The sequence below is a fragment of the Pteronotus mesoamericanus genome, unplaced genomic scaffold, assembly GCF_021234165.1.
Source record: "Pteronotus mesoamericanus isolate MK-2021 breed Mesoamerican mustached bat unplaced genomic scaffold, CSHL_Meso_final scaffold_174, whole genome shotgun sequence".
Lineage (NCBI taxonomy): Eukaryota > Metazoa > Chordata > Mammalia > Chiroptera > Mormoopidae > Pteronotus > Pteronotus mesoamericanus.
The window spans coordinates 29,757,964-29,765,619 of NW_026555309.1; the positions used below are offsets into that span (position 1 = coordinate 29,757,964).

Sequence of the window (7,656 nt, forward strand, 5' to 3'; positions counted from 1 at the left end):
GGTAGAGGTATATTGTACATAGCACCTGACTATTTGGCCAAAAAAATAAATTGGAGAGGTAATAAGGTCTGGGTCATAAAGGGTCCTGACTACTATGCTTAAGTAGGTAGCATGGAGCCAGTAGGCAATGCGTATCATGGAAGCATTTTAAGCCAGAAAGTAAAACAAAACAAAACAACAACTAAAATCTTTGAATTTAATTAGTAAATTGATTAATTAATTAACCCTGTATCAGAATAGAATGGACCACCTCAGCAGCTTCTAAGGCTAATACATTTTTACCATCAGAATTATTTTATCAAAACTGGTTGCCCTCACTTCTGCAACATCATGTGGAAAAATCTTTAATTTTAAAATAATGATTTGCCATCTGATTAGATGATGACTGAGAAGGAGTCAAAAAGAAATGTGTTGGATGTTTGTTATATATCTAGTGCAGTGATTTGTGAAAACATCTGAAGTAAAACAGTAGTTTGGACATGTATCAATATGAATTTGTTCATAACACTAGCATTTTTAGTTTAAGATATGATTTGCTATTATTTACAACATGTAGAATCTTAAGTGGTGAACATCCTTTTAAACAATTGTTTTTAAAGATCTCAACAAAAAATATAGTAAGTCTATACAAGTATTTGTTGTTTTAACTCAAGTGAAGAAAAATTCTGCACAAATGATGTCTTTCATTTTTCCCCAAATTTGTCACTTCATGGTGCATTTGAATGTAGAGTTAAAAACATTTACTGAATAATTAGGAAAAATTGCCAAAGTAAAAATAATGATTCTCTGTTTTCCTCTTTCTATCCTCTCTTCCTAAGATTTCCATCACACTTATTCAGGGTCTTAAGTAAAATAAGAATATTTCACTTTCCTTCTTCCCTCCTTTCTAATTGCTGAGGGTCTATAGATTCAAGGGGTCCATGTACCTGGGCAGCATGAGAACCTTCTCCTATACACCCAGAACGACTCCTGTGATAGATGGCAAGAGCCCATACAGGGTTTGACTTTATATGTAGCTAGATCAGAGAAGACTAGATCTCACCATTACACTGCAAAATCAACCCTAATTTCTAATTAAACAGATGGAACATGACATTTCAGGACATCCAAACCCTCAAAAAAAAGTTTATCATTTTAATAATGAAAGAAGGTAAAGCATATAATAAGTTGTTAAGAAAATGTATCTAAGTTTGGAAATAAACAAAAAGGAAGTCTGAGTGTCCTTTCAAAGTCATACTAGAACATTATCTAACGGGCTCACGTAAAGATGATTTATCTAGGCCTATGGTCCTTCTCTTTTACCTGTTCTTTGTCATTAATTAGGTCTCACAGTTTTTGAAGTTACATCTTAACTTGTGGATCTGTGTTTGGTAGAGATGTAAATTATTCTGTCTGATAAAAAAGGATGGCCCCAAACAGGAGTATATCCAAATGCTATAGTTTTGTTGCCTTATTAAAAATTAACCAGTTTTGTATCTCACTATGTTCTCACTTGGCAGAAAGGGCCGGGAATATCTCTGGAGGCTCTTTTATGAGACACTAATCCCATTCATGAGGGCCTCACCCTCATGACCTAATCATCCCCCGAAGTCCCCACCTCCTAACAACACCACCTCTGGGAGTTAAGACTCCATGCATAAATTTTGGGAGGATACAGACCATAGCAAAGTCTATAAATATTCACATCGGGCTTTGTGGTGTGCCAACTCGGCTAGGATAAACTACATTTTCCAGAATTGCCTTTCAGGCATATTTCCAGAGGTGGTAGACTACAGAAGTTCTCCATGAGAGCTGGAGTACAGGAAGAAAGTAGCAGTCACTTTGTGTCATGAACCTGTGTCCTCCCGCTTACCCAATCAAACCAGCAGTAACCCACCTAGTTGCTGTGAAGGGAGTTTGCAGATATAAAAAAAGTACCTAATACGTTCACTTTAAATTAGGGAGATTACTTAGGGTGAGCCTGCTTTATTCTGTAGAAAGTTCTTAAAAAGTTTTTAAGCCTTTCCTGAAGATATACCTTAGGCCCTGTTGGATTCTGGGCTACTCCTAATCATTGCGTCCCCACTGCCTGGGCCTAGAAAACTTTGGCCCGTGCCTCTGGGTACCAGCCTGTTTGTGGTCATCACTTCTTGACTTTCTGACCTATGTGATTTCAGATTTGCTTAACCAATCTCCACAATATATGGCAATTCCTTGGAATAACAAAATAAACAAAAGTATACATTTGGAAGAGAGTATATCCATATTCCTTATTCTGCACAGATAGCTGGGAAATGGTGATTAAGAGCAGTCTGGAACCCAAGAGGGCCCAAGGTGTGTCCTCAGAAAAGGCTTAAACACTTTTGAAGACCTTCCTACAGAATAAATCAAGCCCACCTGGTTGAATCCTGACGGATAAACCTCATTAATGAATGAAAGAATTCCTTGCCATATGTATTCTAGATTTGTATGATAGTCACCTTTTCAACTTTTAAAAAGTTCCTTGGCAAGGTAAATAGTGAATATCAGCAATAGCTCCTCTGGTCTCTGTGAAACATAATACAGTAAGAAATCAAATATTTTGTCTATTTGAAAAAGTTTCTCTTCATGGTTCCAAAGTTAACTAATATTGAGTTGTATTAATGACATTATTGAGGAATGATCTTAAATAATAATAATATTTAGAAATAATATCGTTCAGAAGGTATGTTACCTAATGTCTTATTAGGCATATGGAACCCCATTCAGTTTTGAGGAGTAGCCTTATAAGAATGTTTCAAACAAGATCTCTAGAGCTCACTGACAATCATTTATTTTGCTTATCACTCACTCCATCTGTTGCTTTAGAAAAGTGTAATAGCGACAGAAAAATACAAAGGACTTAGGACCCAGGAAGCTACTCTGGTCAAATGCTGCATCCTATCAGTCTGTTGAAATCAACAAGATGGAATAGCAACTAAGAAGCAACTCTGGGAAAGGCCAATTATTTATATTAAGTATTTCTGTAAATCGAGTCAAAATCATGACTCACGATGACTTTTGGCAGCTGGAGGGACAGAAAACACTGTTATTTTTTCCAAATGAGTCCTTGGAGAGTATCATCTGGTGAACAAGCATCCTTCTAAAATAGTCCTTGAGATTAGGAAAGGATAGGTTAAGAGAGGGATGATAATTAATCTTGGAAGAAAAGACAGTAAAAAAAAGGGAAAAAAATGACGCAGACGAAAAGAGAAGAAATGACAGGGAAAAGATTGTCTTTCAAATCACCGCCCTACACCACAAAGAGGAAAGCAAGCAGTCTGTGGGATTCTCTGTTGGTGACTCAACAGTGGCATGATTAGTTGTAGCTCAGATACTGACATGGTCTGTGAGCCAACGAGGGCCCTTTGCTAGACAGGGAGGGTGCGATGGGGAGAATTGGCAGAACACCGCTCCTTGAGACCAAAAGAGGAAGGGTGTAGTCTGTTTGCACTTATCCTGCATTTCATCAGTTCAACTTGTGATGTTTTCATTCACTTAAAAAAATGATGAAGTGATCCCCAATGGGTGTGTTTCACTTTAAACAATGAAGACGTCTGTTTTTTTGGTGATGCTAAAAGAGCAAATTTTCACCAAACCGCTTTTTCCACATTACACAGGGAGGGTATTCAATATCCAAGTGGGTGGCTCCCTCAAAGGGACCAATTTTGGAAACCCCCACCTAGAAAAACATTTTGGATTTTTATGGTTCTTTTCATCCAAAGATCTCAAGGGATTACCAAGCAAAATATGAGATCCTTGACAACATTTCGAGGTGGTAGCAGACAGGAGTTGCTGACATCCCTGGGCAGATGAGGAGACAGGGGCCAAAATGAAGGTACCATGAGGCAGAAAAGAACAATAGAACCAGGGATCCTAGGCCTCAAACTACTGCTGCTGCCTTCGACACTTTCATATGCCTCTGTCACGGCATGATCTCGTTGTAATTATGCACAAAATAATACCCCTTCATTCAAATACTGCCATGACCTATGTGACAGTGTGTGTCGTCACTTGCTGAACAGGTTCCCATGTTCTAGGGCAGAGGCAAGTCCCAAGGTGCATGTTACATAATCCTGACTATGGTAAATTTTTACCATTAATAATCATAAGATTCCTTTGGTTGATATTAATTAACTTACATGATGAACAGTCAATTTGGGGGGCTAATAATACATATGAGAGTTACAGGATTTTATTTCACTATAAATTGAATTTTCAATATAACATGTTATTTGGCTTTATTTTGCAAGCGGATTATTTAAATTTGACAAGCGCTGGGGGGGGGGAGGAATTAGCAAATACATCTTTTATACTCTTGAAATACTATGCTTTAGTTAAAAAATAAATTTTCTTCATTCCCAAGGACAGCTTTTTGCATTTTACTATGTTTTGACCATAATTCATGTTAACTGTAAGCTTGAGAATTTTCCCAAGAATAGGTTAAATCAATTAGCATTGGTCTTAACCAGATACAAGAAATACAAAATAAATATCCAGAATATTAAGTATACTTCCTCTAAGAGCCAGAGGTGAGATTCAAAATATAATGCTTGAGACCTAAAGGACATACAATCAATGAGCTGCAAAGAAAGAACTTTTTCATAACATTAGTAAAAAATCTTTGCTAAATTTGTATCCATTCCAAGTTTCAGAAAATCCCTCATATACATATTTCAATATATTTAAAATGCTAAATCTAGAATTGGAGACCGTTAAATGGCTCATATTTATTTTCTTGAATGTCAAAATGTAGCCATTGCCAAAAAGCCTCTGGGTATATGTACAAAATTTGTAAAAATACATAAAAACCTACTGAACCAAAACCACAGTGGAACTCACAATAACTTTCCAGACAGCATAATTCACCACTTAGTCACTGGGGAATGCCAATCTCAAAAGATAGATTTTACACCAGGCCAAGAAGATCAACAAAAATAAACCCTTCTTGGACTAGAAACAAAAGGAAATCTCATTTCCAAAGGTCTTAAAACAATTCTAATTTTAATGATAATAATAAATTAACTATTTTAGCTAACTATTAACTTTTAAGTGCCAAAATTTAATTGAAAGACTTTTTTTTTTAACATTGTGCCTTTTGAAATGATACTGAAAAACCAAGGACATTAACATATGTGGTACTAATCGTTTTCTATTTATCACACATTAAGCTCTATATTTCTTCCTGATTTCACACTTGGTTAGTAGCGATACTAAATTAAATGTGTTGAGCCACATGAATGAATTAGCTTGAGTTACTGACTGCCATATCCCTCTTATAGTTGGAGCCCAGGTAAGGACCCCAGGAAGTCTCAGCCACTCCCTCCAACACATACCCTCTCTTGGTTACTTCTCTCCATCTCCTTTCCTGCTGCCGTGGTTCAGCCTCTTCTCTCCCACGTTTTTTCCTCTGCTTCTGCTCTTTTTCAAACCTCACTCCTGCCACCACAACTTCTCAATTTGGTCTCTCCTCAGCAGTTAGATTTCACTTTTAAGAAACGGAAATCAGGTCATTTTATTTTCTAGCTTATAATTTCCAAAAGTTTCTCCCTGAACTTTGAGTAAAATCCGATTCCTACAGGAGTTCACACTGTGGATATAGCACTTGCCTATTTCTCTACTGTCCCTATAGACACAACCTGCAATGATTACTGTATGACAATGAAATACATGAAGGTAATATTATTTGTTAGATTTTTAGGCTTCTGTTTCATTAAATATAAACACACGTAAGTCCAATAAATTATATTGTGGATATGGATTTTAGGTGGCTTAGTAGGAGAGGGGAGTAATCTTCTAGTAAAAAATATAAAACATGGGAAGTTAATTTTAGGTTTGCTGTGCGTAAATCCAAAACTTTAAACATTTCCATTTTGCCCACTACCTCATTCTGTGCATTTCTTCTAAAACAACAAACACAAAACTTTCATGCAAATAGTTTATAAAAGTCTATTCTTGAAGGCTTAGGGCAACTATAATCAAAATCAAATAGATAACAGAGAAAGAACAACAGAGGAATACTGTGGCATATTATAAGAAATCAAAAGTCCTAGAGTCTAGCCTATTTCTGCCGGCTGGGTGATTGTAGGGATAAAGGATATCTTAGGCTCTACCTCTTTGTTGTAAGATGAGTGTGATTACTAGACTATTTCTGCATCCTTCTCAAATGTATTATCGTGTCACTACAAATAAATGAGATGCATGAAGGGGTCACGGATGGCTGTTTGACATTTAACTCTTCCCTGCCCCCATTCTTATTACCCTTATCTTTCTCTGCACTGTTGTTTACATTGCATATATTTATTAAAATATTTCCCACTTGATATTGCAAATAGTCCCATTTTTCTTGTACTTTACTATTAAAGTGGAAGAAATATCAGCTTTGAGCTCCTGAGTAGAGTTTCTTCTTTTCTCCACAGGGAAAATTTAAGGGAGTATGGCATAGTTTTCTCAAAACAAAACCTCCCTTAAAATTTTTTCATGGCCTTCATGAAAAAAAGAAAACAAAAAACAAACAAAAATCCCCTTTCATTCAATAGTAACATGATTATATAAATTTACCCTTTAATTTGAATTATAAAGACATGTGACATTCTGGAGCCCAAGTTGTAGAAGGGAAAAAACAATATTACAAAGGAAATACTGCTGTTTACACCAGGAAACATAATGAAATATTAAGAGATAGTCAATTTTTTTACAAGCCTTCCTTAATTGTCTAAAATTTTATTAATGTATTTTATTTTTTTTTGTAATTAGAATGCTTATTTTTATTTTTTTTATTTTTTTAATTTATTTACTTTTTAAATACATTTGAATATATTTTAAATAAGAGATCACAAAGAAAATTGAATCAGAAAGACTATGTAGCATAATCCATTAACTCAATATTGTCTATAGTAAGATACAAAATATTCTTAAGAGATTTACTCTCATATGCTGGCGTTAATTAAAGATCATATCCATGTCTTATTGTATTTCTCAGTAACAGATAGGTAAACCTTCATTCTGTTAACTTCACAAATTCTTGGACTCAGTAAAATCCTGTAGGTACCTTAAAGAATTGCTAATCCTTCCCTCTAATCATGTGAAGAGCTGTAAAGAATCAAAAATAAAATCATATCTCTTGCTGATATGCCAAGTGTAGAGTTGTCAGGATTTTGTGGGAAAATGGCAGGAAAAAAAAAAGTAGACAATGAAAAGGGAACATCTATTTCTCTGTTCCAAATATCTGAGAGACTATTGTCTTGAACCAAATATACTCTGATAAGAAATATAAAGTAAATAAAATGTTCAGGAAACAATGCCAATAGCTAAAGGATCACAATTGTATGTGGAGAATTTTCAGTCCTCTAGAAATATGCTTTAAATAATCTGCCAACATATGTTTCAGTTGCCAAGTCTTGAAAAAATACACTTTCCTGAACATTGCAAAAAATACTTGTAATGGCTATACTTATTGTAGAACCTCATTTATCTGATAACAGCTCATTCAAAATAGAGTATAATTTGCAAACTATTCTATAGTTGTATAGATGGAGGTTTTCTGTTAATGTCGAATATTTATTTTGAAAAAAAGTTTCAAGGTTACACAAGTGTAGGTAAGGAGACCAAATCGCCACTTACCAGTTGTGAAACTATGCTGTGTTTCTCCATGTACAA

At 35.2% G+C, this 7,656-nt stretch overlaps 1 non-coding gene across 1 annotated transcript; it reads right to left on the reverse strand.

The window, feature by feature from the left end:
* Nucleotides 1-224: 224 nt before the first annotated feature.
* On the reverse strand, nt 225-356 carry LOC129084492 (small nucleolar RNA SNORA66). The gene has a single exon (XR_008530616.1). It is a non-coding gene; the product is annotated as a small nucleolar RNA SNORA66 (small nucleolar RNA).
* Between the last annotated feature and the right edge of the window lie 7,300 nt (nt 357-7,656).